We start from the raw sequence: 6,827 nt of genomic DNA, 5'->3' as shown, positions 1-6,827 counted from the left end.
AACTAAAATAGGTGGAGAGAGTACAAGAGAAGTGACAGAGAGAAAAGCTAGGGGCCAGAGGTGCTGGAGGCTCAGCCTCATCACTCCACAGAGCCTCACGCTCATGGTTGACTTCTTCCTTGTGCCCAAGTTAAGGCTGTATGCCTGTGTGTTCACATGTGTGTGTGCACGCACCTGTATTCCTAATTAAGCCAGAGCTGAACAGCACTCGCCAGTAAATTGAATAATGCTTTCCAGGAAGGGGAGAAAACAACAATAACAACGACAACAAAAGCTGAATGACTGATAGAAAAATCAGTGAACTTTTGCTGTGGCACAGCAGCAAAGCCGGGATGCAGGGTGAGCACGAGGGGCAGGAGAAGATAAGTGGGAAAGATGTGAAAAGGGAGTGAGGTTAAAAAATAAAAGCAATGGCAGTTTCTTAAAGTCTGAAAACCAAGAAACTGGTCTTTAAGCTACATGCTGGTGGGTTGTGTCTATAATTAGAGCTTAGTTACTCAGAAGGCTGAGGTCTGGAGGTTTGTGGTTCTGAGGCCAGCTGGGGCAGAAAAGCTTACTAGACTCCCTGTCCAAAGTAACCAGCAAAAATCATGGCTGGAGGCAAAGTTCAAATGGTTTCATGACCATTTAGTAACCATGAGTCCCCGAGTTCAAACCCAATACTGCCCACCCCCCAAAAATACGAAAAAACTTTTAATGTTGAAGACAAAGGTGGAACTTTGTCTTTTTTTTTGAGCCAAGGAATGATAAAATTTGGTTTCTAATTTACAAAAAGTAAAACTGGAAGCTACCAGAGTGGTGAGGAGTGAGAAACAGGAAATGGTGGAGAAGGGAACACAGAGTTGAAGGTCACAGTGAAGAACCTGAAGGTCACAGTGGGGCACCTTGAACAACCTTTCAAGTCCTCTTGCACCTGGCGCTGTGAAGCAATCTGCACAAGCCCTTTACTCCCAGTATCTCATGGTTTATAATCTGCACAAGGCAAGTTATTATAAGTGTTTCTGCTGCTGTTTAACAGCATAGTTGACTGAGGGTTAATTTTTATAAAGGCCAGAAATTCATTTCCTCACAGTTCTGGGGTCTGGGAAGTCCAAGCTCATGGCACTGGCTTCCAGGGAGCATCCAGGCTGCTCCCTCACCAATTAACAAGAAAACTGGAAGCCCCACCCTGCAGCCCTTCTCATTCACCAGGGAGAAGCTTTTGTGATCTGGGCACCTCCCTTAAATATTTCCTACCTACTAAAAAAAAATCCTATTCATTTTTTTCTACACATATGTTTGACAGAAACCACAACATCTGTTGAAGCCCAAGCCAAGACGCAGGAAGATGGCTTCAAGAAAATGACCCCACCCCATCCTCCTTCTGTTTTCCAGGCCAAAGATTAGGACACACCTTGAAAAATAGAGGGGGCACGGTAGAGACACAGAGATGGCAGGACAACCTTCTGGCTTAGAATGGGAAGATTTGGGGTTTCACTTGCGTCTCCTTCCAGCAGGCTAAACGTGTCGTGTCCTCTTCTCTTAGTCTCTACTCCTCATGGTAGATTCTGCGTGTGGGCCTGTTTCCATGAATGCTTCCACCATGTACTTTCCCCCTCCCTGCCTTCTGTTGACAGGCACTTCCCTCCACCATCCTGGACAGCTTCTTCTCCTCCCGTGGTGCTATTCTGGGCTCCTGTTGGGAGATAGGCCTCTGATTGACATCCTTCTGTCCAGTACACCATTATCCAGTCTCGCCCCTTTGTCCGCATTTGACTCACCACCCACAGAATGCAGCATTTTATTCATCTACCAGGAAGAATGATATTGTTCAGGGAAAGGACAAGATGAGAGGGGGAATATTTGTGTGAAGTGAAAAGTCAGACAGAGAGACAAAGGTTGCATGCTGTCTGTCATATGCAGAAGTCAGATCTAACTTATAAATATATGTGTAAGTATTGCTGGGCACAGGTGGCTCACATCTGTAATCCTAGCAACTCAGGAGACTGAGATCTGAAGATTGTGGTTTGAAGCCAACCAGGCAGGAAAGTCTGAGAGGCTCCTCTCCAAATAAAAAAGTGGAGCTATAGCTCAAGTGGTAGAGTGCTAGCCTTAAGCAAGAAAGCTCAGGGACAGTGTTCAGGCTTGAACTGATAGTAAGACAAGACATAAAAGGTGGGCATTGGTGGCTTACACCTGTAATCCGAGCTATTCAAGAGGCTGATATCTGAGAAGCCAGCCCAGGCAGGAAGTCCATGAGACTCCAATGAACCACCACAAAACCATAAGTGGTACTATGGCTCAAAGTGGTAGAGTGCTACCCTTGAGCAGAAAAGCTCAAGGACAGCACTGAAGCCCTAAGTTCAAGCCCCACAACAACAACAAAAAGAGCTGGGAATGTAGTTTAGTGGTACAGTGCTTGCCTAGCATGCATGAAGCCCTGGGTTCGAGTCCTCAGTACCACATAAACAGAAAAAGCTGGATCTGCAGCTGTGGCTCAAGTAGTAGAGAGCTAGCTTTGAGCACAGAGAGGCTTGGGACAGTGCCCAGGCTCTGAGTTCAAGCCCCAGGACTGGAAAAACACAAAAACAAAAAAAGACGAAAGAAAGAAGGAAAGGAAGGAGGGAAGGAAGAAAGGAAGGAAGGAAGAAAGAAAAAAGAAAGAAGGAAGGAAGGAAAGAAAGAAAGAGAAGAAAAGAAAAGAAAAGAGAAAAGAAAAGAATGAGGCTCTAACAGTGTCTGGCACTTACCATGCCCAGCACCATCTTCCATGGTGCTTAGAGGATATAATATGCTGACTCAACAATTGTCCCAGAACAGTGATCACCTGACTCTTCAATTTTAGACAACAGCTCAGTGCTCATCATCTGTCCCATTCTATAATCAAAGGATAGCTGGGATCAGAATGTTTTCATCCTGACATTTAAACACTTGAAATGCATATAATCAAGTCTGAACAAAGTATGAGATGTGAGGGAAAGTGAAGGAAGGGGTGACATTTAAAAAAGAATTAAAAAAGGAAATGTACTCAGGACCTGACTTATGAAGTGGTAGCCCCTCTGTACAATAATAATAATAATAATAATAGTAATAATGATATTTTTTAAAAAGTTCCAGGGGCTGGTGGCTTATGCCTGTCATCCTAGCTACTCAGGAGGCTAAGGTCTGAGGATGGAGGTTCAAAGCCAGCCCAGACAGAAAGTCTGCAAGACTATTGTATACAGTAAACCAGCAAAAAAAAAAAGTCAGAAGTAGAGGTGAGGCTCCAATTGTAGAGCTCTAGCCTTGAAGAAGAAAGCTCGGGGTCAGAGCCCAGGCCCTTAGTTCAAGCCCCAAGACTGGCACACACACACACACACACACACACACACACACACACACACACACACACACACACACACACACACACACACAGAAAAAAACAACCTACAAAAAAACACCAAAAATAATCCTGAGTGTTTTTGCACAAAAGTGTCACAGAAATAGAAAGATGCTTAAAATGGAAGAGAAATTTAGAAATGTCAGGAATTGTCAAGATAACAATTTTCTTTTTAAATGCATAGTAAATTTAGTAAATTAACTCACAGAAAATTTGTGACATCATCTGTGCTGTTCTAGGCACTAAGAAGAAAGTCTGGTCCAATGCAGGTAAAGTGCTGAATCTTCTGGTTTTTATAATCTGGTGAGATATGCAAATTATAAAGAACACATGATAAAAAAGAACTACCAGGTACGTGGCACTGGTGGCTCAGGAGGTTGAAATGTGAAGATCACAGTTGGAAGTCAGCCTGGGCATGAAAGTCTCTGAAATTCTTATCTCCAATTAACTACCAGAAAACTAGAAGTGGCACTTTGGCTCAAAGGGGTAGTTGCTAGCCTTGAGCAAAAGAGGTCAGGGACAGTGCCTAGGGCCCTAGTTCTAGGCACATAATTGACAATTTAAAAAAAAAAATCAGGCAACATGTGATGGAAATAAAGCAGGAGATTCAGTTTAACTGAAAGGTGGCTTCCCTTTAACACATGAGGACAGTTCTGAGAATTACAGTTCAAAGCTAGCCCCAGAAGGAAAGTCTGTGAGATTCCTATCTCCAATTAAGTAGCAAAAGGCCAGAAATGTAGCTGTGGCACAAGTGGTAGAGTGCTAGCCTTGAACAAAAAAGCCAATGAACAGCAAGTTGAGCTGTTAGTTCAAGCCCTAATGCTGGCACCAAAAAGGGAGGGGGGATAAGAAGAAAGAACAAGAAGGAGAATGAATAGGAGGAGGAGGAGGAAATAGATATGGAGGAGGAGGAGGAGCACCATGATAACAGGGAGGATAAGGAGGATGAGGAAGAAGATGACAGGCTTCTGGAAGGAAAAGATTTTAAAAATATTGAAGTAGCATTAGAGTAAGTTGATTCTACCCAAAAAGGGAATTAACAACACCAACACCTCAAAATAGGAGTGATATTGATAACTTATTTCAAAAAGGATTACAAAGCTGAGAAACATACAAAGGAAAAAGAAAGAAAAGAAGTAGAGGGGGCCAAGAACAGGACACTGGATTTCATTCCATATCTAATGGAAAGGCACCTAAAGACACATTTACATTTATTTTGGTTCTCCATTTTGATGAGACAAGGTCTCACTTCGGAATTAGGCTGGATTTGAACTCACTAGATAGCTCAGGCTGGCTGGAACTCAAGATCCTCTAGTCTTAGTCTTCCAGTTGCTGAGATTATATGCATGTACCATCATGTCTGCTCCGATTATGGTTTTTAAAACTGGCGCTGTTCGGTGAAGACGGTTAAAAGAAATAAAGTTGGAGAAATTCAAGAGACAATCAGTCATGCGTTTGATTAGCTGCACATCCCAGGTCTGCTCTACCAATCTCAGAATGAACACTAGGGATTCAAGCTGTTGTTAACCTTGCAACCTAGCCTTGACTCCTGGGTCAGGAGAGGAGGATTGAACTCATGATGCTAATTTCCTACTTCTTTCATACCTGTCCATCAGAGCCAGCAGCCATACCGCTGGAGGTGGGACATGGGGGAAACCCCGATGACTTCAGGAACTGATGGGAGCCCAGAGGACTTGGGAGGGAGAGGACCCAAGCAATGCCTTGCGACAGCCCCCTTGAGGCCTGCATCCAAACAGCTGATTCTTCTAGGCAGATGCGAGACTGGAGGGAGGTTGGGTGAAGAGAAGTTTTGGAGAGTCCAAGTCATTATGCTAAAAAACAATCCAGGGTCTGTGGGTTTAGGGATGAAGTGGGGTTTTGAGGGGAGAAGCAGAAGACAGGGGATGATACCGCGATCGGCTAGTGGGAGATGCCCAGGAGCAATGACCGTTTGGCCAGCAACCGTCTGGATAACGACCGTTTGCTTGGCCACAGTAACATCCACGTGGGAACCCGAGGCGCGTGCTAGGGAGCATGAGTGTGCGCAGGGGGTTGGGGAAGGAAAAGGGGGGCAGATCTGCTTGAAGGCTTCATCTTTAATCTCTGCACTTGTAGAAGAGTACCTTAAGGTTCTTGCCTAGGACATCCTGTTGGGCTGCATGAAGAATATATGCAAGCCTGTCTCAGGACCTGGAAAAGCTGCAGAACAGATGGGAGCCAGGATGCACAGCCAGAGAGGTCCCTACCCCACCTCACCCCCCGTTCCCTGTTCCCACAAGATGGGCTTAGGCAGGGGAAAAACTCTGGGCATTGAGATGGGCATCCTGGGCTGGGTGACTGTAGCATAGAATTCTCCTAGGAGTATGGCTAGCTTGCCTCAGTTTCTCTCTCCTCTTACTCCCCTGGTCCACCCGCAGGCTTTTTGGTACCGCAGGAGCCTTTCGAGACAGAGCCCCCAGGTCACCAACTGACCTTGGTCTGTGACTCCCAGGTTTGGTCCCAGCACAAAGTGGGCACCTCTCCAATTATGGCCTTCCGGGGATAAACCGTTCATGATCACGAGATTTGCTATCCATTCTAAACCGCCTCCCCTTCCGAACCCTGCGCCCCTCCTGCCCAGCTTTGCGCTCTGGTAGGAATGTCCCCTTAACTTCAGCTGCGACTACAGAGGTGATGCCTTCCATCTACAAGACAGGAGAGTGCGGGGAGGGGGGTCTTCCAGCCAGTGTAAGGGGGGATCAAATGCCCATCCCCCACGCCAGAGGCCGTGGCGGGGGTTTGGGGGTAGAGTTTGGCATGGTAGATAGAGTTTGGCAGAGTGTCAGGGGCCTGTGTAAAGTCGTAAATCCAAGCATCATTCACAGGCCCCCTTCTGCCATCTCCAGCTACAGTTTGCCTGTCCAGATGCTGGCCTGCCACAACTCCACCCTGCCACCCATATGAACTTGAAAGTGCAATTTAGGGAAATGGGAGGGAGAGAGGATGCTGACATTTGGCTGAGCCCTGGAGCAGGGCCCAATCTATTCAAGTGTCAATGGGATAACCTGCGTTGGGAGAGTGTCTGGCTTGTCTGTCCTAGTATGGCTATTCCTTGCTTTTGTTGCTTAAGAGAAATTGGAAGAAAATAAAAAGAAAAACAAGTACTGCCACAGTATCCATGACTCTAGAGGAACGTCTGGAGTTTAATATTGAAACATCAGTGCTGGTTGTTTTGTTTTTGTTTTTTTTAATAAATGAAGATACACATCCTTATGGAAAAGGAGGTGGGAGGAAGAAGGGAGGGAGAAGAGCAAGAACAGAAAGGGGGCCTTGGTGGCTCACGCCTGTAATCATAGCTATTCCGGAGGCTGTGATCTGAGAATCCTGCATCAAAGCCAGCCCCAGGTAGGAAAGTATATGAGACTTAATGATTTTGGTCCAGTTTCTTCCATGAGATTGAAGAGAGCTGAAATCTTTTGCATCCATGAAG

The 6,827-nt window shown here is 45.6% G+C and overlaps 1 long non-coding RNA gene across 1 annotated transcript; it reads right to left on the bottom strand.

The window, feature by feature from the left end:
- Positions 1-1,637: 1,637 nt before the first annotated feature.
- LOC138813425 (uncharacterized) lies at positions 1,638-4,723 on the bottom strand. The gene is made up of 4 exons (XR_011367807.1): positions 4,636-4,723; positions 3,565-3,658; positions 2,730-2,856; positions 1,638-1,675 (listed from the first exon to the last, which is right to left on the bottom strand). It is a non-coding gene; the product is annotated as an uncharacterized lncRNA (long non-coding RNA).
- Positions 4,724-6,827: the final 2,104 nt, after the last annotated feature.

The sequence above is a fragment of the Dipodomys merriami genome, unplaced genomic scaffold (genome assembly GCF_024711535.1).
Source record: "Dipodomys merriami isolate MVZ:Mamm:240054 unplaced genomic scaffold, mDipMer1.0.p SCAF_6, whole genome shotgun sequence".
Classification (NCBI taxonomy): Eukaryota; Metazoa; Chordata; class Mammalia; order Rodentia; family Heteromyidae; genus Dipodomys; species Dipodomys merriami.
The sequence above is the reverse complement of the archived record's forward strand: the minus strand, read 5'-3'. Positions and strand labels throughout refer to the sequence as shown.